The following is a 27,808-nucleotide window of genomic DNA, read 5'->3' on the forward strand; positions in this document are numbered from 1 at the left end:
AAGGTCCATTTTGAGTGACCTGAAACAGAGTTTGCATGTGGACAAAAAGGCCAATAAGTATTAGAAAAGCTACTTCTTAAAAAATACTTATGTGTGGTACATGTGACAACATAGACAATGGATGTTACACTCCACATTGTACCCATGAAGGTCAAATCCTCATGCAGTAGCCATTAGTGACTCAATGCTTGGTCTAAAATATGTCATTTTTGTGCTGCCTTGATGGAAATTGTCTCCTTGTGTCTCCCTGACTTTTACATATTCTTCTCTAATATTAAAGAAACTTTTAAATCATTAAAATCAAAAAATTCACTGAACTCATTCCCACTCCTCCAAGGATGAACACATTCCATTTTGTACACTCCAATGTCAGAGCCTCTGAATAAACTGCTGCTTTGATTTATCATAATGTGACGGGCTGTGATAGTCTGGCAGCCTGTCCAGGGTGTACACTTCCTCTAACCCAGTGTCAGCTGGGACTGGCTACAGCCCCCCATCAACCCTCAAAAGGCCATCAGTATAGCCAATGGATGGATGGATGGATTATATATATCAGATGGACAGCTATGGAATTTTCTCAGCACATCAATGTTTCCTATGTGATCAAACCTCTAGATTTTAATGACTCCAAGTCACATCATCCCCTGATAGCTTTCAGCAGAGACCTTGGTCAGACCCCAGTCGTGAGAGTGTCATCCATTTACCTGGCACACTGCATCTTCCTCAGGAGGGCTGTTTCATGATGGCGTTAGCTGCTTTATTTCCGCTTAAAACTACCTCTCACACAACAATCAACTAGGAATGTCTCACAGGAACACTGCATGATCTGTGTGTGTGTGTGTGTGCACTCTGTCAGCATGTATTCGGCGGGAGTATTCCCAAGAAAGGGGTTTCTCCACCTCACAGAACAAGAATAATGAGTTGGAGGTCCTTTGAGGGAGGGGACAAGTCCTTCTGTCTCACTCATCTCCCTCCTGCCATTATTTGCCAATTACCAGCATGTAAAATATCTTATATGTGCCGAGTACCTTATTTGATGATGAGCAGCAGCACTGATGCACACGTGCCAGCGTGGTAGCCGTCACACACCGGTGAGACAGGTTGTGTGGCCCAGGCATTCAGTGTTTACTCTGTATCATGGTATTTGCCGATATAAAAGGATAAAGGGTGTAATATCCACATAGACTAAAAACACAAGTTTAGCTGGCATAGTGGGATTATTTGGATAATTCGGAATGCTATGTCAGGTAATGTTAGTTTAGCTACAAACTTAGGCTCCTCTCTTTTGTAGGTTTGTCAAAACAAACTGAACAACTAACTGGTTTTTACTGGTTGTTGCGTTTATTGTGGATGACATTATATGTAATAGTGTTTGTTTTGAGTCATCTATGCGAGTATCCACTTCCATGCCTTATAAGACGCTTTGGATTTTGGCATGTTTATCTTTTGTTCAGCTAGTCCAGTTGGGGTTGTTGCCTTGGCAATGAACTGCCCATGAATTTTGGGGCGTGAAAGGAGCTGTAGGAGCACTGAAAGCACAGGTGCATTCGTGTTGCTGTTGAGTTCAAATATCAACAGTCTTTCACCAGCATCGACCCTACTCCTCCTTTCAATGTGGAGGTTCTTAAGCATTCAGCTTATTTTATTTGACTTTATTCTTTGAGTTTGCTGCTTGTTGTGGCAAACCAATAGTGGTTCCTTGAATTATCTATTGTATAAAGGCATTAGCAGGAGTGCTGAAGGGAGAATTTCCATTATAGATGGGATTGGCTCCACTGTCAAGGCAACTTTCATTATCTTTTTGAGGGGTTTGCATTGGGAAATATCCTCTGGCACCGCCATCATTTTTCAAAGACTACGTTCTGCTTTCTGCCAGCATAGATAAATAAAATGGAAATTCTAATTAAACTTTGATCCAGTGATATATTGTATTAGGCTTGTAGTAAGGGATCCAGACCATTTGCACCATAATGAACCCTGAAGCTTTTTCCTATTCTTTCGTCTTCCAAAATCTGCTGATATATGGCCTGTTTCATTGTTATTCTCTAACTCTACTCAGAAATTCTGCCATCAAACATAATCAAAAATAGGTTTTGATACAGTTTCAGAAATTTTTGGCCTGCCATTTTCTCTCTTTTTTCTTTTTTTCCTTTTTTTGTTGTTTTTACCTGTAAGACTGTTTATGAAATCACTGTTACTATTTGTATGAAGATTGCCAGACTGGGAAGAGATTGACCTCTTTATCAGCACATTGCCACTGTGGAATTACAGCAGATTTCTGAAGACACTGAGAACCAGTAGCAAACTGCAATTCCATTACTATTTTACCCTACGTGGGACCATAAACAAGCAAGCTAATGCCTCCCCGAAAATATTGACTGACAGGCTGTTTGGGTTTCACAGTCAAATTCTGTGTGCAAACCAGCCTCCGTTGTCAAAACCAAACGTGACACATCATCCAGACTTCAGATTTTGTGGTTTTGTGGTTAATAAAGGAAAACATATTCTTCATACCAGCTTTATCTGAGCTTTCCACAGCTTCTCTTCCTCAGCAAATGGAAATGAATCATACGACGTCACATGATGAAAACGCAGGGTAAACCTTTACCAGTTGAAGCCTATTAATATTTTAATAGAATAGCAATTACTGTATATTGTCTCTGTAATGTGGTCAACCTCATTCTAACAAACATGTTTGTTGTTAGATGAATGTTCACAGTGATTGTATCTCCAAAACATTCATACCATCACATAAGTCAGGCAGCCAAAGTATTATTAGCCCAAAGCATTTAGTTAAGGTTGGGGAAATATGGTGGTCTTAACTGGAAGTATGAGAAAAGACATGCACTTTTAATACTTGACCAAAACCATCATCTTTCCCTAATCATGAAGGCCCATCCAGTGATGGCTCACACCTTCCATTAGTACCGCGCATTTGAGTTCGAGGAATGGCGCATTTATATTCTGCCGTGTAGTTAAAGCCGTCCTCTACCCTGAACTTAATGATGACACAGCGGTGGGCCTCAACAGCAACAATGATGAAACAGTTTTCAGAGAAGAGGTGGACTCTAGCAGTGTGATGTAAGACCAAAAAAACTTTTCCCTAAACACAGGGGAAATCAACAAGTTAAGGATGTCCTCTAAAAGATGATGAGCTGATGCATCACTTGAGAAGACCCCTGCAGCTTTTTAAAAAATGTATTAATTAAATTTTTTTTATCTGCCTCACATCACACAGAGCAACGCAGGAGAACTTTACAAACCAAGTCTTGTCTTACAATTACAAAACAACACAAAATTTTTCTTTTATTTAGTTTTTGCAAAAGGTAACTAGTCAGATATGATGATGCACTTTGATTTTTGTTATTGTGGTCAGGTAATCAGGCTCATTTTTTTTCCTCTTGTTTTTGCATTTCTTTCACCGTGACATGTTCCTTTCCCATCTCAAGCTTGTCATGTGGTGAAACACTGGCTTGTCATTTGCTGATGTATTAGAAGTGCTTGGTTTGTTGCAACAGATAACCCTGCTAATGCAAATACAGCCGAATGGTTATCATAAAATGAGATTGAAATTGGGATTTTAATGGGATTCATCTTGAAAAGACTGGTGAAACTGCTTCTAATCTCATCACAAAAGATGAGTTGTGCACCTTTCCCACAATAGTACAGCAGCTGTGATATTGGAATCATTTGTCTCTCCTGCTGCTTTATGAAGCATTAATTTCTGCAGTAAACAGGGTCAGAGCTGACGCTACCTGGTGTTATTGAACTCAAGTGATGATCTAAATATCAAACCGGCTTTGATGTGTGGCTCCATTGACATGGTGTGAGGAAAAAGGCCGTCTATCCCAGCTGTTAAAAGCAAATGACTGTGAACAATTCAAGCCTTCACATTCATTTAAAGTTGTCAATACAGCCAGATTGATTTTCTTTCTGCAGACTTTGGTTGCTCCTGAGCAGCTGTTTCACACTTTGAGTGGTAATCTGTGAGTGCTTTGTGCCTGTGTTGTTAATAAATCATATTACAAAAGCCACAAGTCAGTGATGATGACAAATAAGGAGGAGGTGAAAGGCTGCAGGAAGGTCCCTGAGGTATGGCAGCCAAAAGTCAGTGGGCCAAGACACCTCACAGATGAGAAGGGCACCTCTGAGCATAGCAGGGAGGAGCATATTGGAGATTTACTCGGAGGTCCACTACAGGGCAGCTTCCAGAGCCACAGGAGAGAGCGAGTCCGAACCACAGTCAGGAAAGAAATCCTGTCTGTGCAGCTGTACAGCAGCAGTTCAGCCACAGAGGCCCAGACTAATCGAGCCATTTGAAGACCATTCACAGAGGTTACACCCACGCAGGCCCTAGAATAATGAAGGTCCTAGGTAGATGGGGGCTGAGGAAGGAGGGGAAATGTGCTGCAGAAATTATCAGAGAGAGCAAGGGGAAGTAGGGAAGTAGTGTGAGATTGCATCATTTCCATGTTTAGGAAATTATAATGGCATTTTAACTGCAAGTAGCAATTCAGTGATTGGGCTGCATGGTGGAAATCAAGCCATGAATGTCTGTGTATTGAACTGCAACCCCCAACACCACCCGTCATCACCCCTTCTCTGTCCGTACAAATGGAAACTGGAGAGTCTCAGTCTTAAAAAAAATATAAACAGCATGTCAGTGCCTCATTCTGAGCCGTAGGAAAGTAAAATAATATTGACAGTGCAACATGAAAAAAACATTATCCTCTTATTACTCTTTATCTTACTTTTGCTTAGGGGGTAATTAATGATAATCAGATTTTCTAATAATTTGGATCTTTGGGGATTGTAAACAAGAAGTATAATGTTACCTATGCAGTCAGTCAGCTGTGAATTGCACCTTGACCACTACTGTTGGTACCACTGGTACCATTAAAAATAGGCTGAATCAACAGTTCTGGTTAACAATGTACCCATTAATGAAACTAGTTGCAATGATAATGGTAAATGAAGCTATACTCAAATTTAGCTCTACGGTCAAAGAGATTGTGTGTCCAAAAACAACTTACAGCATGGGTTAAAACCCCCGGGGCCTACTAACAATTAATGCTAGCATTAAAAAAAAAAAAAAAAAAACAGTTGTATGATCTTTGCCTGCTGCTCAAGATCTCCGGATTGTTAACTGCCGTTATTTGTAACATTAGCATGTGTATAAATCCTTCTCTTTCCTCAGAATATGCTGGACAGTGGATATATGCCAGATAAGCTATATTAAAGCAAGAACTCATTTTAGAGACGACTGTGAAACAGGCAGAGCTTCACTCCTGACAAAGTGTGTCAATAATCAGTATTACTGATCAGCCACACAGGATCACGGAGAGACTCTGCACACCTGCCTCATTTTTCTCTCTGGAAAATCAGAAGCATAACAACATGACACATTTTCCATCCAAAGCAATACAGTCTGCTCCCACATCAGCTGTCACTGAAACTCTCCCAAACTTAAACTCTCAAGGTACATCAAACACAGAGCCTGACAAATGTTAGCAATAGTCATGAAATAGCCGTGAACACACAGTTAACAGTGTGAACTGTGTGAGGGGTAGGTAGGTAGGTATACGCCGGCATACGGCGTATACCTACTTATTTTTCAGTCAGCATTGCGTATACCCACTTCTAAATCCCCCTGATGCGCACCGTTCAATAATATCTGTTAGCCAGGTTGCCCATTTTTTCCTCAAGGATGGTGAAGTCATGACCCACCCTCCTCTGCCTGTAATTGGCTGGTACTCGCTGCCTTCACTGATTAGATACTGGCAATATGACTGCACATTTAGAGGAGAAGAGATTTTGTCGCCAATAGTTAAACTGTGCGAGTCGGCTAACGTTATGAAAGGCTAACGTTAGTCTGAAGCTAGCTAGATTGGGATAATGAGGGGAAACCGCGCCATTGTTGGTTTTCAGTAAGTGTTTAATCAACCCAGTTTGCAAGAATTTCATACCAGACTGTAATGTTAGATGAAACTATCTCAATGTCTATGAAGCTCGTTTGTTATTGTAAAGGTCTAAATTATAACGTTAGCCAAGTTACTTAGCCCTAACTAACCTACATGATCTAGTTTAATTTTAAAGTAGCTAGGCTGGTAGTTGATTTTTAAGTAAGTTAAAAACAAGAATTGGGACAAATAGTTTAAGATTCTGCAATATTGAGGTCTAATCAGGCTGTCTTATTTTGTATAGGGATAGGTAACAATGAAATTAAAGGGAGATATTGCTAAAATAGTGTTCAGCTATTGAAAACCAAATAATTTATTTCAGTTTTCTGACAGTGCACTTTTAAAATTTATCTGATTGGTTTTGATGTTTGGAAGAGAATGATTTGTGTGTTTTATTTAAGATGAAATATGAACAAGGATGCATTGTCAACTTCACATTTGAAGTATTTTATTTAAATAAATGTTCAAAACATAACTGAAACACCATGTTTGCCTCATGATAAAAACAATTTACATTCATCCAGGCTGCTTGTGTGACCAGTAGTAACTACAAACTGCTCCTAATCAAGTCATGATCATTAATACTGTGCAAGTAGAAATGATGGATTTTTGGGTAAACTTAATAGTCTTACATGTCACTGTTTCTAAAACTTCTCCATGGACCACTACACCACTGGATGCATTTATTCCTGCAGTTCCGGTGTAAAAAAAATCATCCACAGCCATAGTAAAATCTGTGAGTCACTGTGAACTATCAGGCAGGTATCTTTGGGATAATGAACATTACTTTTGCAATTTGTGCAGCTTTAAGCACAGAAACAGCTTTCCATGTTGATCTCCTCATAAGCTCTGTCATTTTGGGGAACAATTTTCTAAATTTTCTTTTTTTTCTGTTTTACTTTCCTTTAACTTTTCTTCTGTATGGGTAAAAAATATTGCCTATTGTGTCATGAAGTAAGTTCTTGCAGACTTTTGAACTGGCTTGAGCTACTTTGCATTGAAAATAGAAGGGAACACTTGTGGCAAGCTATTGCTAGTATGGTATTTAGCTTACCAGCAGTAATTCACCAGCTAGCACCTTCAGTGGTGCATCACCAATCTTCCAGTACCACCTACCTTACAATGACTCACTACTAAATTTCACTGTACCATTTTCTGTCTGAGTGGGCACTCAGTAAACAAATTATTTCAGCTCTGCTATTCATCTGCATGTGTTACTGGAGTTACAGAGTTAGCATCTCATGCATTAAACATGTTTGGTCGGATCCCTGTGAGCATGTGAGTATTTAGTTGGAACTCAAAGATTAAGTTAAAAGTGAAAGTAATAGAGTTTGTAAGTTAAGAACAAGGAGAAAATACTGCTAATGTAAACAAAGCAAGTGTATGTTTGTGTGTGTGTGTGTGTGTGTGTGTGAATGTACATGTCATCATCTCTAAACTAGTTACGTAAGGTAAGACCGAACTGCTTCTCACAAATGCTGTTGTTTTCTCCAAGCTGAAGGCTTATAGGTGGATATTTGGACATCTCCGAAAGAGAGACACGTCTCGAAAGGAAATCAAACATGTCTATGGTTTACATTACATAAAAGCGTCATAAATAATGGATATTTTGGAATATGGCTTTGCAGGAATTATGGTGTGATGTTCACGCAGCAAGTTATACTACATTTTTAAAGGTCACAGATTTCAAACTAACAACAGAATGTCTTCCCCAAAAAACAAAAAGCAGACAGAATATTTGACAGAAGCCTCAGGGGGACTCTCAAACTTTGAGGTGTGTTTGTTTAGACTAGAAAGTCTCCGTTCTCACCTCAGCTATCACGGAGAGGAAATGTTATCTACCTGACTATCTGCTACAGTGTTTTCAAAGTTCATCTCACTAAGTGGGTAAGTGCAAAGTGCTTTAGAAAACTGCAGGAAACAATCATGGGGAACAGGAGGGATCAAAATTCACATTGGGAAAATTTCTGAATCAAATATCAAAAAAATAAATAAATAGAGGGTTATTCTAGTGATTTAATAATGAACTTTCATATAATTGGGGGATACACAAGAAACATTTAAAAAAGAGACTTGATTAAAACTGGAGCAGCTTCCCACAATGCAACAGGATAAGATCTTTAATTAGACACCCGTTTCCCTCGTAAATGGTCACTTCTTTTAAACCTGACATATGTAACCAGGTGGTAATAGAAACAAATAATAAAAGAATAAGACTGACCAGCCCATTTTGACATCTCTATGTCCACGCTGTTAGCTAGCAAGGAAAACCCCTTTGTGAAAGAAATGGATCCATTTAATTGGATTTTCCCCAATTATTTGATTTACTGCTGCATCAAAAAAAAAAAAAAAAATCTGCTTCCTGCTCAAAGGAAGGACTGTTCAGCTCAGTTACAATACCTTCCTTGTCTGGTGATGAAGTATTCCACATTTCTACATCTACAGGTCTCATCTGCTGATAGTACCAGCTCTGCATTTCCTCATAACACAATTGCAGTTTTTTCAAATGAAAGTTAAAAAAAAGGATTCTTATGATACTGACAAATATAATGTCACAAATGCTTAATGTTTCAGCTGCTGTTGTGCCACTAATCTGACCAAACCTTTGACAATGGAGGGGCAAATGGACAAGTCGGTCTGAGGACGAGTAGAACATCTGTGCTTGTTTTTAATGTGAGTTTGCATTTGAATTTCTCCAGTATGTCTCCATAATTTAAAACAGACATAATTTTTGTATATATGATTTATGCATTTTTCATCCTTAAAAACTCACCCACAGAAATCTCAGTGAAACACACACACACACACACGTCTCCCCACAGAAATCATGAACTCATATGAAATCCCTCTCTCATGTTAACAAACCCTCTGCATCCCACTGACAGTCCTAACAGGATTTGAAAATGGGTTTGCTCTTGGTAATGAAATGCACATAGCGGCAGCTTGTGTTGCCCTGGGCATCTTCAAACATGTCAACAAGAATGTTTTGGAGTAGATTCTCTCTCTGTAAATAGGTTAGGTCCACTGTTCCCACACCATTACCGTGAGTGTACAGGATAAGGAGGAGAGCCTTGAAAATGTGCTGCTCGCTCCAAACCCATTAATTTGTTTACACCTGTATGCTTTTAATAACTAAGGCAGACAATGAGACCAAATTTCAAGAATTTGAAATTTAACTTTCACAATAACAAACTTGAATATTTTACTAACAGCATGAGGGAACAGAATTAGATGGATCCTGTCTTTTGCTGTCAGATATTAAATCTGAGATGTTACAATACATTCCCAATGCACACACACACACACTCATACAGTATATATAGTTTTATAGTTTTGATTTGGGCCCATACCTCTATTTTACAAAAACTTGACATTGACTACACCTTTTTTTTTTTTTTAAATAATGCATCTTCGTTTGTTTGTTTCTTTGTTTTCTTTGTTTTTCCAGGAACCCACTCAAATATGAATTTTATAAATCCAAAGTTTCAAGAAATGTCCACTAAATGCCCACAATGTAGAAAATGGAGGAGTAGAGGCATTCAGAAACCTCAAATCTGAACCTCACAAAACAATAATACAAAGTACTGTCCATTTGTAGGATATGACTTTGTTTGTTTGGGAGACTTTATAACAACAACAATAATTTACGTCATTTCTTTGGCATATTTGAAATTCAGCTCATTACTCCCCTGACCCGCTGCAGGTCATGTGAAGCAAAGATGGTCCGGGATTATGCGCAAAGGGACGTTACCAGACCTGCATTTTTAAGGCCGTTCAGTTTTACACAATAGCTTCCTGCCTGTTACTGTCTTGCCCCAATAATCTGGGGAACTTGTGTCAGTTACAGGCTCAGGAAAACATCCTTAGGACCTGTCTCTTTTCAGCAGCCTCCACCTGAACCACTGCGTAACACAACAAATTTAATGACACTTCAGCACCACAACCAGAAACATGAATGACACTGGTAAATACCAGTATTAAAAAATAGAATACGGCCTTTTAAAGGCAATCACTTCCATGTTTGCACTCCCTGTGTGGCTTGTGCTATGAGAAACCATGCCTCACTTTGTAACTGCGCAGTGCTTAAAGGGCTAACAGTGCTAACAGGTAGCTTACAACTACAGCATACACTTACAACACTCACTATGGAGTGCTTATTGTACTGTACATAAGGGGTTAAAGTTGCCAAGACACATGGAGTCGGTGAACCTCCACTCTGCAACGACATTGTAAAACGAGTGCACAAGTGTCTCTATAGTTCCAACAAGTCCAAAAGAGTGATATGTCTTCCTTCTAGCTGATAGTGTCATGTCAGTTTTGGCTGTGGACCCTTAACGTGTATTCACCCCGGGGCATCACAAAACTGCTGTGAAGACGTGCCTGTGCTTCATAAACCTATGCTGACAAGGACAAAAGAGAAAGACTGGAGGGGAATGACAGAAAGACATGGAGTTCCTGTTGAGTTTTAAGATCAGTCAGAGTTGCCACACACACACACACACACACACAGTCAGTACGTCTGTTTCTTGCTAGCTTTATGGATGAAACCAACTTTTAAAAAGTAGCAAGAAAATGGGACTAAAACTATGAGGAATGTACTGTGGATTCTTCAACCATTTATAACACTTAACTGCTGAGGTCTGCCTCAGTCCCCCCTTTAAGAACCACTACATTAATAAAGCCATGCATAGTAACAGAGGGCCATTCTAAATTCAGTCATGCGTACAGTTACATGCATTCGAATGGAGGAAGTCAAGTGATAATGCAACAGCCAAAGAATAAGAGATGTTTTATGAATACTGAGCAGCGACTTAAAGGAAATAGTTTGTGATTCAGGGACAGAGTGTGACAGCTGAGGAAGGTTTGTCAAAGCTTATTCATTTATTAATGAACATGAACCATGTTATATGTTAGGCATGAAACTGAAAGTAGTAAAAATACCAGTATCCTACCCAGATGTTACATCTGGTCCCTGCTGGCCTGTCATGTAACCTGGTCCCGTGGATTCATAGAGAAAGATTAATTAAAGGAAATGAAATTAAACTAATTATGGAGTTGGAGAGGGAGGGGCTTCCTGTGCTGATTCAAAGCACAGCATGCTTTAATTTGTCTCCACTTCCTCTCAGAAGTCAGGGGGCCAGGGGTCAAAGGTGACAGATAAGTTAATTTCGCTGGTAATGAGACAGAAGCAGACAGAAGCACAGAGAAGACATTGTTCTTTCACAAAGAATGCATGAATGTCAGTCACTGTGAGATGAAGCAGAAATAGCTCTGCGTCTTTGTGGACAGGGGTGGGCAGTCATGTGTCTCCAGCTCACAGGCTTCACCACGCAGCACGTGTGTGTTTGCAATTTTCCTAAAAATAACCAAAAATGTGTCAGTGTTTTCATTATTCACTAATCTTCCACAAGATGTTCCCTTATTTTTGTGTGTGTGTGTGTGTGTGTGTTTTGATCAAGTGGAGGAGAGCACTGTTTAACGTGTCACTCAAAAATCTCCCTCAAACCCAAATCTATGGCAACAATGTCATGATCAAGTCTTTCAAACACAGTACTGACAGACTGCGCTAACTTTGCACTCACCAACCCTGCTTTCCAAATTCAGGAAAGATTGACTCTGACAAAGCAATACAGAATATGTCTGGCCGTGCAACATAAATAAGTCGAGTCGTTTACATGTCATACGTACATCTCATGACAACAAACACTCAGTTGTCAGCTTATCAGGTACATCTAGCTAAAACTAGTGCAGTCTAAGACAAGGGTCCCCCCATACATCCTACCTTCATGAGGGTTAGCATGTTCATTTTTTGTGTGTTAAAGGCGTGTTGTTTTAACAAATAGACATATAACCTTCATTTTGCTAAGTGTACCTAATAAACTGACAACTGAATGTGTATCTAACACCCTCTTGTTAATGGTGGTGCACTGTTCATACAGAATGTCAGGAGCCCCGCCTCCACCCGATCATCCACCTGTAGGCTCCATGCTCCCCCGGTAGGGGAACTTATTAGTGTCACAAGGTCAGAGCCTACATGCAAAAATTCAGCACTGTTATATGGAGAGAATATACACACAGTTAATGTAGGAAATATACGTAAAACATGACACTGATCGTGTATGATACAAGCATCTAGTGTTGAACTGGTGATATTAACACTGAAGTATATAAAAGTTCAAGTTAAAACCTGTTCTATAGGACTTGCTGCTGACCCTTTGTGTCCAGAATAAACTCAGCTTTAGACAGTGAGACGCTCAAACTACAGAATCACTCTTTACAAAGGCTGGTGCAGAGCTTGGGATGATGTTTGATGCTTAATGATGAACCCTGACATCTGAAGACTGAAATTTGAACCACGTCCTCTGGTTCCCCTCGTCCCTTCCTCTGATGTCTGACACTGACACGAATCTCTTCATGCATCTGAGGAGATAAAAAAAAAAGAGGAAAGAGCAGAGACTGTGGATAAATAGGATCAGAAACATTCCACGGAGAAACAGAGCATCATTGTTACTTGACTTCCACTCATTATCTGCTAGATTTCATCCTCAGCAAAACCCACTCCCCTCGAGCCTCCCCCGGCCTTTCATTGGTAGGAAACTTTCCAGTAAACGTGTCGGAAATCACAGAAATAATGTTTGGCTGTTTGTTAATTCCCCGCAGGCGAAGCGACATAGGCAGACAGAGAGAGGGGGAAGAAAGCGAGAGAGGCAGCGGAGCGTTCAGTTTCCTTGTCTCTGCTCGGTGTGTGTGTGCCTGCCGGTGACAAAACAGAAGTCAGATCCCACCCACAGTCCCTCCCCAACCCCAACCCCCCACTCCCCCACCCCGTTGTAAAGGAGAAAAAAAGGGGGGGCTGTCAGAAACAAAGCATGAAGGTGTGAAGGCTGGGACTGGCATGGTGGGGCAATGATTAGAAAGAGTAGGGGGCAAAGCCTGTGTATGTGTGTGTGGGTGGGTGGGTGTTTGGGGATGTGGATGTGGGTGCCCAGGGTTAGCTTGTTAAGCAAAAGCTGTAAATTGAAAGTGGCGAAGCAGTCGACGTGACTTAAGAGTTACAAATCACTACAACACGCTCCAGTCAACCTGACAGACTGCTCCCTGATGCATGCACACACACAGACACACACACACACAAACACACACTCTGAGACAGTTAATTAGACTGCATATACAAGATGTGGAGTTTAATGACATCTGCACAGCATTTTTCTACACCTTACAATGTAAAGTGTGCATAATTGTGCATGTTTGCGTAGCGCAACGTGCACGTCCCTGCCATCACTGTCACTTTTCTGCTTCACAGTGTGTTTGTGTGTTGATGTCCTGATTTTTCCCCTTTGAGAGAAGGTTTCTAAGTTTGCCATATCCCTGGCTGACAGTGGGTGTATGCGTGACTGTGTTCATGCCTCTGTGTGTGTGTGTCTGTGTACCAGTGAGCCAAGTGAGCATGGCAGCCACCTCAGAGGAGGTGGCTTTCCTGCTAATGCAGCTGGTGTTAAGTGTCGCTGGCTGCCTTAGCAGCTCTGTCCGCCTTCTCTGCTCAGAACAGCTGAGTGCTTTGCTTCAAGCTCCTCCGTCTTGTTTAATCTTTTGTCCTCTCTACCCTCCCATGTCATTCTCGCCCAGGACAGAAATCCATTCCCACCTCAAGTCTGAGCAGTAGCACTTCTTGGCAGTGAAATTCTAGTGGGGGGGGGGGGGGGGGGCGACTGACTTTATTGGGCATTTTCTGATGCAGAGGTTTGGCCCTCATTAAATGCACACTCCATGGATGTACATGGATGAAGACAGGGTACCATGCTCCAAGATGGCCCCTGTTACTAAACAGGCGCATATTGAAAAGAGACTGCACTTAAGTATATTGTTTCTTACTGATCAAAGTGCATTGGAGCCGGTCCCAGCTGGCTGACATACAGAGACAAGCAACCATTCACACCCAGTCTGCATGTCTCTGGACTGTGGCAGGAAGCTGGAGAACCCAGAGGGAATCCAGGCTACAACAGGGAGAACATACAAAACTCCACACAGAAACACCCTGTGAGAGTGGACACAGAATGACCCCATGGCCGACAAGGTTTACCGCATCTCAGATTAATGATCTCAGATCCTACTTTCATCTAAATATGACAAGTTTGGAGAGGAGACAGGTGTTCGAACAGAACTGGAGAGAGGTAGACCGGAAAGACAACCAAGAGAACATGGGTCTATTGATTTTGTCTGGTGTATAAGGATCTAGGAAAGAATCCACCTCTAGTTTATGGCATGCAGAGTCTGGTTGGGGCATTTTGTTCTATGTCCCCTGTTATTGCAAGTTTTACATGTTATCACGGGTGGTTTGTTTTGACAACAGAGATACCCCACTTGACTGCTGTCAACTCGACAAGCTTGCCATGATCAGAGAGATTTGGGACACATGGGTGGAGCACCTGCCACTCATCTACAATCCCAGTCCAGACGGTGGATGAACTTCTGGTTCCTCTCAAAGGTTGCTGTCCATTCAAGCAGTATAACCACAGATGCTAAAAACTAGAGAGGTTTCAAAATAAATTTCCTATTGGCAGTTAGCCAAGAAGTGGTTTATGATGAATAGTACAACCTGTTTTCTCTGATATTTGCTATAGTCAAAATAATCAACTAGAACTTGTTATGATTATTAGATTATTAGAAATAAAGGTGTTTAAATCTAACATGACATCAGGTGGCAGTGAGGTATTATGATTTATTAGCAGTTATAATGAACATCAAAGGTGGCAACATGAAACAAACACAACTCGAGGGGTATTGACCTGAGCAGTGACAGTGCTGTATTTGTGTGCAGCCTGGTGTCCTGCAGCTCAGCTTTCAGCTGTGTTTGCAATGTCTGTAGTCTGTAGTGCCAACTCAAGGTCTGCACTGTAGAATGTCTACAGAAATATGCAGGAAACATCAAGTCTCAGTGCATTCAAAAGCATCCTCTCCACATGGAGGAGATGCACATGAGAGACTGACATCTGGTCAGGATTTCTCACGGGATGGGAGAACATTTGCATTGTGACTATTGTTTTACAGCTGTAATTTTATAATTTACAGTCTTCAGTTGAAACGGGTCCAGCATAGTAGTCTGAACGGTAGTGTATCTCTTTGACATTTCAAAGAATTCCTTGATGTACTTCAACCTGCTCAGTGTTTTTTTTTTGGTGGAAACTCTCTTAGTGCCACCATCTATTTGAAATGGTTTTGGAAGTCAAAGCGATGAGATTAGGATAGGACAGGCAAAGAAATCCATATGATTGCATGTGAAATAGTTTTCGAATGTTGTAGAGAACAGCCTGAATGTCATTTACATACATATCATAATATATGGTACACACTCTGATACACTGATACACACACTGATTTTTAAAATGTTTTGTTGTACTGTGTGATTAGGCTCATTATGATGATAATCATGGTTAATATGTCATCAATTACTTTAAAAACACGTCATGTCAAGTTAAAATGTGAAGCTGGTTTGCATATCAAGTTGAAGGAGAAAACGTCTTCCTGCTCTCCCAGTGCTCATCTTCACTCATGCTGATGCTGCCGGTGGCTTGTTTACCACATTGAATCTGATTCTGATAATGTATCCCCAGACTCTGAAAATGCATTAATTGAAAGGAAATTATGGCAGCGTGATAGTATATGTTTTGAGGAATTAGCGGGTCTGAATTTAATTACCGTTGGCTGTGATGTACCACAGAGTGTGATTAAAAAATGTCAAACAAGCTCTACTGGGAGATTTAATAAATGAAGTCCATCAGCTTCTTTTACCATTCTGTTTGTCTGTAACATGTAGCAAGCTGCTTTGAAGACAACCCACATAATTCATCCGTCATAGTCGAGGGGGAACCAATACATCACATCCTCTGCAGGAGAAGCAACATAATAGTTCATCCATTTTATTTAACTACATGGTATTTGTTTTTAATTCAAAATTTAAATCTATGTCTACCTTCTTGTTCATCCTTTGAGCTCTCCCTGACTTGTAGTACAGTAGTCCCTCACAGTCACGAATTCTTTACTTGTCTGCTGTTGAAACTGAAAAATAATTGTGCTTGTTGGCCCTGTTAACATCCAAATGCTACCTGATCAGTAGAACAAGTTATTTCCCTGAAAGCACTGACTCTTAAGAATATTTGTTGAACTGGCTAAAGTTCATTTACAACATCTGGCACTGCTAAGAGTTCAAGGTTAATACAACATCATGAGATCAAGTGAAGGCAGACGCCAACAGCAATCCGATCATACCAGTGATTAGCATATTGCCTTAAACGCAAGAGGAGCTGCACTGAATTCTGGATTAACAAGTGTTAACTCATTGTAAACTCTAAATGCCATCCAAAAGCAGCTGGGTTTGCTTGAGGTTCTTCACCTCTCATCCAAAAGGCTTCCTCAGTTCTAATTGACTGGTGGGGAGTCCACGTATTTAAATGATTCTCAACAAATCCACAAGAAGGTCAATAGGAGATGAAGCCTTTCGAATAAGAAAGGGTGAAACATCTTCAAGAGCCTCAAGCAAGTCCAGTCGCCTTTGTATAGCATCTAGAAATATCATGACCTGAATGACTGAGAATCTTCACAGTCATTTTAAATACATAATGTAAATACATAGTGTAACTGCAATGGTACTTGAAACAGCATGTAGATTAAAGTAGTACTATGCTTGCTGTAGCAACTATATCACTACTACCACACTATTACCACATGATGGTAATGAATACTTGAGTTAAGCACTCCTGTCAAGCTGTCCACATTTGGAATACTAGAGAATACTAAAGCACCAGACCACAAAAGGAAGCATATCAGAGACTGTGTAATCAAGTCAAGTAATGTAATTCAGCTGTATAGCACAGATGACCTAGGGTTCTTTACATCAAGTGAAAAGAACAAAAGAAAGACTACCACTGAGAAGTGCAACAGCAAAATAGTTTTGCAGGAAATAACACAATCCATGGCTAGATTATGTTCAGAAACAACACATTTTTTGAATGAATGTAGCGCTACATTTATTAACAGCAGCAGAGTTGCCAGAAGCTTGTTGGGGAGGATGGCAACCATACAAATCACCTGACTGTCACATCACACGCTGGAGTTCATATCCATTTTTTTTTTTTTTTTTTTTTGCAATGTAAATGAAGACATCGTGTCTGAAGTTACTGTCAACTTTTTTTCTGTATTAAACCAGACCACAATCTTTCCCTAATCCCTAAGTGCTGTAAGAATCTAAACAGAACCATAAAAATGTTTAATAGTGCTGTAGTCACTACACGTGGATATTGTAATATAGTGATAGAGTGTAGTTCATAGGATAATATAGGGTAGATTAGTGATATGTTCAGTATGGACATATTTGCAACTTGCCAAATATGTATTGAGAAACAACAATTCCTTATTTTGATAATAGAAGATGTAGTCTGGTTGTAATTACCCTTTGGTCTTTGCAGTTGTGTTGAAACATATTTTCTGGGAGACCAGGTTGAATACAAAGGTTGGGCACAGTTAAAAGCTACTGAGTAAGGGTGTGTTTTGAGTTGAAACCTGAAAGCATCAACAGAAAGAGAAGGCTGAATAGATGAAGGGAATAAAAGTGAAAGGATGACGCCTAAACTAACAAGTAAGTCTGAGTAATGTCTGTCCCACACATTGCAGTAAATAAATAAGGTGTGCACTGTTTTGGGTCAGAGGTTCACAGAATGATCCTGATTTTGTAAACAATACAGAGATACACAGACATATAGACTCGTTCTTCTGGACTACTCTCGTACCAAGGCTTTGATATAGTATTAGATGTTGGGAGACACCATTTTGACCTACTCAGTGGCTAGTGAGCTCCGGATTCCTGCTTTAGCTGAGACAGAGTGGTTGTGTTGTAGATGTAATTTTAAATGGATAAAATTGCTGACACTCAATAACCCATAATGACAAAGTGAAAAGTTTTTTTTTTTATATATCAAATACTGAAATCTCTCATTGACAAACGCATTCAGACCCTTAATTCAGTACTTTTGGCAGCAGCGACTAGTTCAAGTCTTCTTTGGTTCGTCTCTACAAGGTCAGCATACCTGGATTCGGTGTGTTTATCCAGTTCTTTCTCCTCTGAGATCCTCTGAAGCTCCGTTAGACTGGATGGAAGTGTTTGTGAGTTGCCGTCTTCAGGTCTCTCCACAGATGTTCTATGTGGTTTAACTCTTGGCATTGTGGGCCACTCAAGGACAGTCAGAGACCCAAAGGCACTCCACTGTTGCCTTGGCTCTATGCTTTGGGTCATTGTGAAACCAAAGCAAAGGTAGTGAGCAGTGCCTGATGTTCACCACACATAGTGTTTGGAGTTCTGCCCCAAGGAGTCATTGTGCATAATGTATGAACAGAATCCGAGGTCTTTACAGGCTTTCACTCTGCTCAGTGCAGCTCCCACGATTGTCCCAGCTGAATACATACATATTAATAATACATGACCGCACAGAATGCAGCACCTTTTTTTTTTTTTTTTAAAGTCAGGTGTTCATCTACTTGGTATATGACCAAAAACAACTAAGAACACTAAGACCTTGTTAGGATTTCTTAGCAAACTGTTAGGAGAATTAATGAAATTAGCTTCAAATGTTCCAAGTGCAACATGTAACAACCATGTTATCTTTCCATATGACAAATGTACCGTAATGAAGCCCTGGTTATAAAAATAAACAGTCACTGCTACACATAGGCAGGCAGAGTAGGCTGCGTTAACTAAGACCTAGTTCTGTTAAAAGCATTAAAATGTCCATATAAACTAGAGCATGAGGTGATGCCTTTGTGTCTTAAATGTCAAGAAAACAGTGACGCTGACCTCTGACAAAGTAGATCTTTTGAAAAGTATCTAAAAAAAAAAAAAGTAAATAGAACCTCAGACCTCCGAACTTCCAACATGACACACACCGAGCCTGTAGATGCTCTTGACAGTGACCAGAACAGGTCTTTCTGATAAGGTAAAATCAGCCTCCCTTTGCAAAACTCTTTGATGTGTGACGTGTGTGAAGTTCACACCAAGCCAGGTGATCCAGGCAGGCTTAACTGGTAGAGAAAGGCCAGCTTTGTCTAAGTTGTGCGTGTGTGTGTGTGTGTGTGTGTGAAAACCCCCGGAGGCCCTGGTGGAAGTGAGGTCTTAGACAATGCTGCACACAACTTGAGCGCCCACCTTTAACCTGTGGCTCATCTCTCCACGGAGCGCCAAAGGGTGTTGAAATAATCCTTTATCTGACGACAAAGCGCTTTGTGCTACAAAGGCCCCGGGATACTCCTCACATAAGCTACATTCATTTGTTTATGGAGGCATTTCTGGATATGATCTGGCACATATAGGGGAGGAAATCTATGCTTTCTTTTCTCATGTCCAACAGGACTGTCTCCGGTGTTTCAAACACTCAGAAGAAGAAGAGACAACAATTCTTTCTAAAGTGAGAGCAAGTGGGGCATAGACATTAACTAAATATAAATATAACCTCTTCAAATTTAAGGCAGGGTCTTGTGCACACAGCCACGCCCACATCCTTCTTCTTTTCTTTTTATAATAGCCGACATATACCACTGTACATTTTCCAAACTCAGATCTAATGTAACTCAGAAGAAACACAGTTTCCTTATTTTAGTAAATATTTAATATTCAATCAGAAATTTATTTTCTAGCAACTTTCTAGTTATTTGAAGCCATTTGGTTGATTTATGTGTCTGTCAAGTTTATTTTATTTTTACTGGTCCAATCACACAGTATTGAAATACTATAGGATGGAGGAAGTAAGTCCCGCCCCCTTTCACGTAGCAAGTGCGGTCGTACATGCACCGTAGGAATGAGAGAAACACATGCAAGCGAGTGAGAAATGAGAAGTAACGTGTATTCGGTTATTGCGCTTAAGTTAGATTCAACCATTTAAAAGTCTTTGGATGGGAAGGGATTCCAGAAGAGACTGAGACGACCCGAAGTCTGTTGACGTGGGTTTACTGTAACTAGACCGCCCTGGTGAGTCACTTTCAGCTAAGCTAATGTAGCTAACGACGGTAGCCTGTGTCGCTTCGTTATACTGCGTGCACCCGCGTGTGTGCGCGCTCGCTCACTAATGTGCTACATGCTAATATTTACTTCTTAACAAGTAAATATTTTTACGTTAAATTCTCAGTAACGGGGCGCACATTTTCACTGTTAACATTAAGAAAATGAATGTGAACTGTAGCTGTATTGCTTATTTTATAATTAATTTGGTACTTTTGAGTATATTGAATATAATTAGCATCGTGTTAAACAAGGTTGGTCTAAAAGTAGATAAAACATTATGACCTTAATTAACATTTTAAGGTGTAAAAGAGATTTCATGTTGAATTGTATTTCAGTACATGATGTAAAAACAAGTATATACAAATTCATGGTTAACATGAATTTGTATATACATGAGTTGAGGGCTAAAAAGAGCTAGTAATCATAATGTTATGGTTAAAATCTAAAACCAATTCATAATTAATTTAACATGGATTGAAAACTTTCCATTAAATGATGTGGGTTAAAGCTGCTGCTATCACAGAACTGTGTCATAATATCTGCTGCATTTTCTGAGAATATGGATTTAATCTCAGATATGGTCATAAGTGATTGATATGATTGTAAATAATTAGGGTTTTATATTGTTATGCAGGCTCAGTTTCTCTTGATATCACTGGAAACTCTTTGGATTCTGGAAACTGGAAACTGGAAACTGGATTTTCTCCTTTACGGGGGAAATGGCGAGCCACTGGGAGATCTGATTGCTTCTTCATCAGAGAGGGATTTCACCTGTTCATTTGTCCTTGCACAAGTTCACTGGTGTGGTAGGGATTGTCAAGACCCCATCCTGATGCTGACTTATTACAAATAATAGGTTGCACCCAGAAGAAAAAAACACTTACAGAAAATTGAACAAACTCTTTTACTAGGACGACAAACACTAGCGACTCTTTGACCTTTCATACCTAAAGGATACAACTGACGAAACTAGACAAGCTGACTGAAAGAAATTGAGACAAGAGAACTGAATTCTGAGCTGAAATTCTGTTGATATCATGGACTGAGTTGATGCTTATATTACTGGTTTCATAAAAGTGTCTAATTAATGTCTTTGCTTTCATTAGAGATACCTGCTGCTAAGTTATCAACTTTATTTATTTATTTATTTATTTTTTCCACATGGTATTCTAATACAAAGTATTCAACTTATCCTTGGGTCTGTTCTCTTTTTCTTATGGTGCTCAATCATTATTGGCGAGTTAGCAGGGTTACATATAGCTTGCTTCCTTAAAGGATATACCATGAATTAATTATTTCTTTAGGCCTGCTTTGATACCAGCTGCTTTGAAGTGTACATCCTATTCCTAAGAACTGTGCCTGTTGAATTTGTTTACTTAAAATTGATGGTGATATTCAGTACTTCCCTATGCACATCCTTTAAATTGAAGAGATGGCACCAATGGTTATGTTGAATGTAGTCAGACACTAATGATTTTATATGTTACATGTTTTGTTGCTACAGTGTGAAGCTAAATTGAGTAGTGATTTGCAAAGTGGGGCAAAACAGTTTTTACTTCTTAGGTTTGAACTTGCTTCAGCTTTCAGATTTCTGACACAACACAGAATTCATAAAAACGGTGCAAAGGCAAAAGTTTGGGGATTCGCAGAAGGAGAAGCTGGTTATCTTCGCTAATGTAAAGAGGCAGGAGGAAAAAGACGGAGGGTCTGACAGAAAACATCTATGTTCCTAGTAAGTTTTCAAAGTGTATGATGATCATCAGTCTGAGAGTGAGTATAAGCTGTCACACACGCATTTACAGGCACATTTCACTCCCACGCAGTCAGAGCATGTTGTTACAGCAACAGTGCCGTAAACCTGGGAACGCATCCATTGGCTGTTTGTGGCCAATAAACACAGGAAAATCAAAAATGCTTCAGGTTTTGCCTGAGTAAGATGAGAAGAAAACTTTTACTTTCTGTTTTTATCTGAGAACTCCATCACAGTTTGCAGGGGCGGAACGCCATCAACACGCTCAGCTGATAGGCAGTGAGAGCTCTTCTTACATCTCATGATGCATTAGTAAAGTTTGCCTCAACAAGGCCCCCAGAGCCCTGTGGCTGGCAGAGCTGGCAAAAAAATAAATAGACAAAAAAAACCCTGTATTAATAAATTAAAACAAAGAATTAAAAACTATATATTTTCCTCTTTTTTTTTTTTTTTTTAACTTAAATTTCTTTCCCATATTGCCTTAATGTTGATGTTAAGCTACATTTAGTCAGCAAACTGGAAGGCAGTTTTGGAATGTTCTGGTCTATAACTAAATGTGGAACTGAGCAAAGTAAAGGTTAATAGTTTCAAAGGATTTTTCATTTCTCAATGTATATTTTCTATAAAAAAAAATACATTATTAACTAACAGTGAGTCTAACATACACTTTGATTTTTTTCTCATTTTTCATTGTTTCTTATATGTATATAATACGTGATAAAAACACAATACATAATTTGCCCTGAGGTGTACAGGGCAAATTAGTGTGTGTGTGTGTGTGTATGTATGTATACTATGTATACACACACACCTGCCATTGTAGTTCACCCCGGGCGGCTGTGTGTGTGTGTGTACTACCAGACTGTGAGTGTAATCCGATAGCAATTGAGAGCCAGAGCTCTCCCAGTCCCCAGATGTGCTGCATGGGGGTAACAGTGGGGGGAAAATCCATGGTCCGCAGGGAGACGGCCAGCTAGCCGGCCGTCTGGCCAGCCAGGCCGCTGAGGGACTGTGGGGGCCAAGGGGCCAAGCTCATGAAAGATGCATTAATGTAGCTTTCCCTCTCTCACATCGGACTCTGGTAATATGGTTGCTGCTCCCTTGGGGTTTGTATCTGTAATTTGACTCGCATCCTTTCTCTTTCTGTGTGCACAGCGGACAGACGTGCATACGTGCGTGTATGCGCAGGTGAACTTTGGAGCGTCTGCATTATTCATTTTCTCTGTCTTCCCCTTGTTGTGTTGACATTGGCGCCTTTGAAGTATTTTTGTGTGTTGATGCAGGTGCATCAGGGGCGAGTCACACGTGCTTTTGTCATTGTAATTAGCGGCGAGCTCTGATTACAGGTAGGCAGCTACAAATAGAACAGCAGACAATGTGAGACAACAATGTATAGGAGAGTAGATTGTGTCTACTATTGTATCTGTTGTGTCTTTTTTTTTATATATATTTCATGGTGTGAAACCCCTGGGCAGTGCAGCTGGTGACAGCTTGTCAAAGAAACAAATCGACACTGCTGGTCTCCACTGCTTATTTCAGTCAGATGAGCGTATGCACTTTGTCAGTAATTAGCACAGCCCAGCAGGAGTCAAAGACAATGGGATTTGAAACTCTGATGCCCTTAGTAACTTTTATTTTAAAAGTGAGGATGATGGATAATGTTATTACAAGAACTTTACATTAGATTAGATTGCTGCTGAACGCTGCTATCTGCTGGGAATTACGAAGGCGTAGCCAGATGTACTCTGTAGCACTATGCCTGGAAGTAGCACTGTATATTCTTTTTGACTCCTCAAATTGACTTTGGTATTTAACGGTTACCTTACACTGTAAGACAAGGATTACCTCATATCCTGTGTATAGCTGAGCTCTTAAAGTGTCAACTCGAGTCAAGTCGGATTTTGTTTATGTAGCCCAAAATCACAATCTATACAGCACAGGACACCCTCTGTCCTCTGTCCCTCTGTCCTCGAAGCAGGATTCAGGTATAATGGATTAACTGAGACTGACCCACGGGCAGGAGAATGGTACCAGGGCAAAGAATAATGAACTAACTGGAAGTTAAAGATGTGTTTTGTATTTGGGTGTAAAAGCTTGTGACATCAACAGAGAGGTTGTTTCAGAGGAAAGGGGCGCGATAGGCGATAAGGCCCTGCAAGTCCCTCAAATCAGACAAAGAAAAACTCCAGATGGAACAAAAATGCAATAGATATTGAGTGTACAGAACAGAGCAACATAGCTTTTACTGTGTAAATCTACTATAGAACTGGTGTGTGTGTCAGGCCAGGCCAGTGACCAGCATCTCTGTTTTATCTGAGTTTAGGTGCAGGATATCTTTTGACATGCAGCTTTTCACAGCAGACAAACAGGCCTCTAATTTCATCATTTGAGAAGGATCACTGGGTTTTACGGGAAGACACAGCTGAGTGTCATCGGTATAGCACTGAAAATTAATTCAATGACTGTGTATAATTTGTCCAAGAGGTGAAATATAAAGAGCAGAAGGTCAAGAACAGAGCCCTGCTACTCCATATTTCACATTAGAAAATGTTGATGTGGTATTACAGCAGGAAACACACTGAGATAAGACTTTAACCACGTGAGAGCCAAGCCAGAGACACCAAATTCTGATTCTAGGAGTATACAGTGATCTATGGCATCAAAATGCTGCACTGAGATGAATCCATTGTAAGCAGAAGATCGTTTACCACTTTAGCAAGCGCAGTTTCAGTGGAGTGACAGGCCCTGAAAGCAGAATGAAAAGGTTCAAAAAGATTACTGTTAGATATGTGGGTTGAAAGCTACTGAGACACAGCTCTTTCTAGTCCTCTTCTAAGGTGAGAGACTGGTCGATAATTGTTCAGAGATCAGGAATCAAGGTGTGGTTTCTTAAGTGACAGTTCATCCACAGCAGTTTTAAAGCGAGTGGGTGCAATGCCAGATGTATAGTGCTAAATCAAAACTGACCAATAATAATTTTGAAAGTTTAGCTGGTAGAGGATGGAGGATGCAGGTCATAGGTTGCGACTTGGACAACGATTCTAGAGATAGAAAAGTGGTTCAGCAGGGAAAAAAAAAAAAAAAAAGTAAAAGGTGGGCAGTGTAAAGATGAAGTGTGTTTGGCTACAGTGTCAAAAAGACATTTAGGATCATATTTATTGGTCTGCACCTTCAGTACCCTGTCTGTCTTGACTGTCTGCTTTTGGTGGTAAGAGGGCACGTTCCTACCGTCAAAGGAGCCAGAATCACTGGTAATTTCTCATTAAGAGAAGTCAGAGTCAATTGACCAACACATCCCGTGGTAAATACATTAGTGCCAATATAAGGGCATGTATCCATAGAGCATTTTGTGCCAGCAGCTTTTATCCTGGCTGCGTCCTCCTGCCTGCTTTATACATTTGATGAGCTGAATCATACAAATGGGAATAAGGACACACACTTTAAGACAGTCATCTCCTTGAGAGCCTTCTTGGCGTTGGACTCGGTTGTGCGCACGAAATGTGACAGCAGTGGTGGTTTGAAGAATGAAAAAGTAGAGCTTGACAGAGAAGTTCAAACTTTTCACACCTCCATACGCCCAGTTGTTTGTTTACTGGGTGACATTGTCGGGTTGTCTGTCTCAGAAGGTTACAGCGTCTCCTGGAGACATGTGGTTGGACAATCTGACAAGTGCCTTGTTTTTAGCATTCTGAGGACTTGTACATTTGATGATCAGACAGTGAGAGATTCATATCAGAGACTGATAAAGTGATGTTACCATGCTCCCAGATCTTAGTGATTAACTTCATTACTTAGAGGAATGATGCACAAAGCTACAACACAATAACCATTCACTTTCCATTGCTTATTGTCTTACTTTGAGGTGACATTAAAATAAGCACAGTGGCCTGAATACCTTCATGCCCTCCATTTCACCACAATAGACTATATAGTCCCCCTCTGGCATGTTCTGGGTCTGCCCAGATGTCTCCTCCACAGGCATACATGCCACAGCATCTACTCATGACTCCTTCAGATATGAGGGAGCAGCGGTACCAACCCCACAGGTGTAGAGCCCCACTGAGTGTGTGCCAGTTTATTCTGTTTCTAACCCCTTTATCCTTTTAGACAATTCAAAACTAACAACTCAAGTTTTGGCTCGTTAAGCTGAGCCACCTGTCGATCTAAGTCTCCATGAACAAACAACCGCAGCTCACTGTGAGCACCGCATTCCAGCAGAGTGCCGTGACCTCGGACCTGGAAGTGCTGACCCTCATCCTGACTGCTTCACACTCAGCTGCATACCAGTCCAGGGGGGGGGGGGCTGGAGGTCACCGCCTAACAAGGCCACCAGGTCTAAATGTTGAATGAAAAGTAGAAATGCAGTCCTGAGGTCATCAACCTGGACAGTCATCCCTAACCCTCCTTTCCTGGGCTCCGCCTTGAGGAAGTGGAAGTGGTGACAAAGTGCTGATTTGCCATTGTACATGACTTAGATAAAAACGAGCGATGGAAAGTGAATGAATCCACAGACCAGCTGGATTGTGTGACAGTGTCTTTTCTGAAGCATTGGTGGTGTTTCACTCGGTTGTTACGCACAACTGAAGGAAGCAGTTATGTGAAGAATTAAAAGCTCTTCCTCACCTCTTCACACCTGGCCCTCTGCTGTGTCAATTAGGCACAGTTGCCAGATTGCCGATGCAAGAAAGATACAAAACTTGACCGAGTCCCCAAGTTCCTCTATTGTTGTTGGGGGGACAGATGCTGAAACACTGCATTAGAAGCACGTTTATGGCTATGAAGTACAACATTTAACCCTAAGACTATGAAGACACACGAAGACTGTGGAACAACCACAACGTTCGTATGAATCAGTGTGAAGCGGACGGTTGGCTGGGAAAATAAAGAGTCAAATGTTTTTGTTCCATTTCTCCTTCTCCCTCCACCTGCCAGCTGTGTTGTCTGGATGTTGGTCTTGTCAGCTGATGGAGGGTATTCTCTGCCACTGGTGTGTATTTTCTTGTCTGCGCTGTGACACGGGTCAAGCAGCAATTGCGAAGGGTCAGTTCAGCCAGGCAAGAGAAAGCAGTCTGCTTTACTGACAAAGAGTCTGACTGATTGGTCCTCGGAGAGAGAAGCTGTTACTGTGGCAATCAAGATATCATGGTTGGGCAAGCGCTGTATTGTCAAGTCTCCCAGGAACCAGCGACACAGTGAATACTTGAGTGGCTCTAAGAGAACTGGGAGTTTGTAAATGTGCATTCAGTGCACTCGTGTCATCCCTGTCACTTAGGCTGCACTATGCAAAGTGCAGTCGTCGGAGTGCACAGTGGGGGGATTGCACGCAGTGATAACATGAAACAGCAGTGCACAGCTCAACTGAGGCACTGTGAAAAACAAAATGGTTATCACAGGGAATGCATATTTTGAGGGGGGCAGTTACTTTTCCACCCACATGTCAGGGATGTATCTTTCAACAGAAACTGGAAACAATGTGGTCCAAAAAATAAATAGAATTCACGTAATCTATGTTTTTTTCTTTCTTTGTTTGAATAGTTGACCTTGACCCCCAAAGCCTCAAATTCTGATATGTGTTGTGTTTACTGCCACTGCAGAGAAATAAGTCATGCTGCTCATGCACACTGTCATTTTTCTGCACTTACCGCACTTGCTAATGCTAACGTTACCAGCAGCTACGTGTGAGACGCACAAACTGGGGCTGTGGTTAACCAGTGGTCTGCTTCCTATACCTTGTGCAGAAGCTGCTACCAGAGTTTTGGAGATCAACATAGGTATTAGCCCTCTGTGTCTTCCTTATGACATGAGGATTTAGGGATGGACCAGGATGCAATTCGGTTGAATCAAACTTTGAAAACCAAGCACATGGATTAAAGCCAATTTTGGACAAGTGGTATAACATTGAACTGAAAATGTTAAAGGATTTAAACTGAATAATATTAGAGGTGGAACTGACTGGAACTGGAGCAGCTTTTCCCACAAAAGGCCGATGTCAGCCTGCAGCATGGGTTTGCCTAACACTGCCATCTATCTCTCCCTCTGTCTCTCCTTTAATTA

The sequence above is a fragment of the Toxotes jaculatrix genome, chromosome 10 (genome assembly GCF_017976425.1).
Source record: "Toxotes jaculatrix isolate fToxJac2 chromosome 10, fToxJac2.pri, whole genome shotgun sequence".
Classification (NCBI taxonomy): domain Eukaryota; kingdom Metazoa; phylum Chordata; class Actinopteri; family Toxotidae; genus Toxotes; species Toxotes jaculatrix.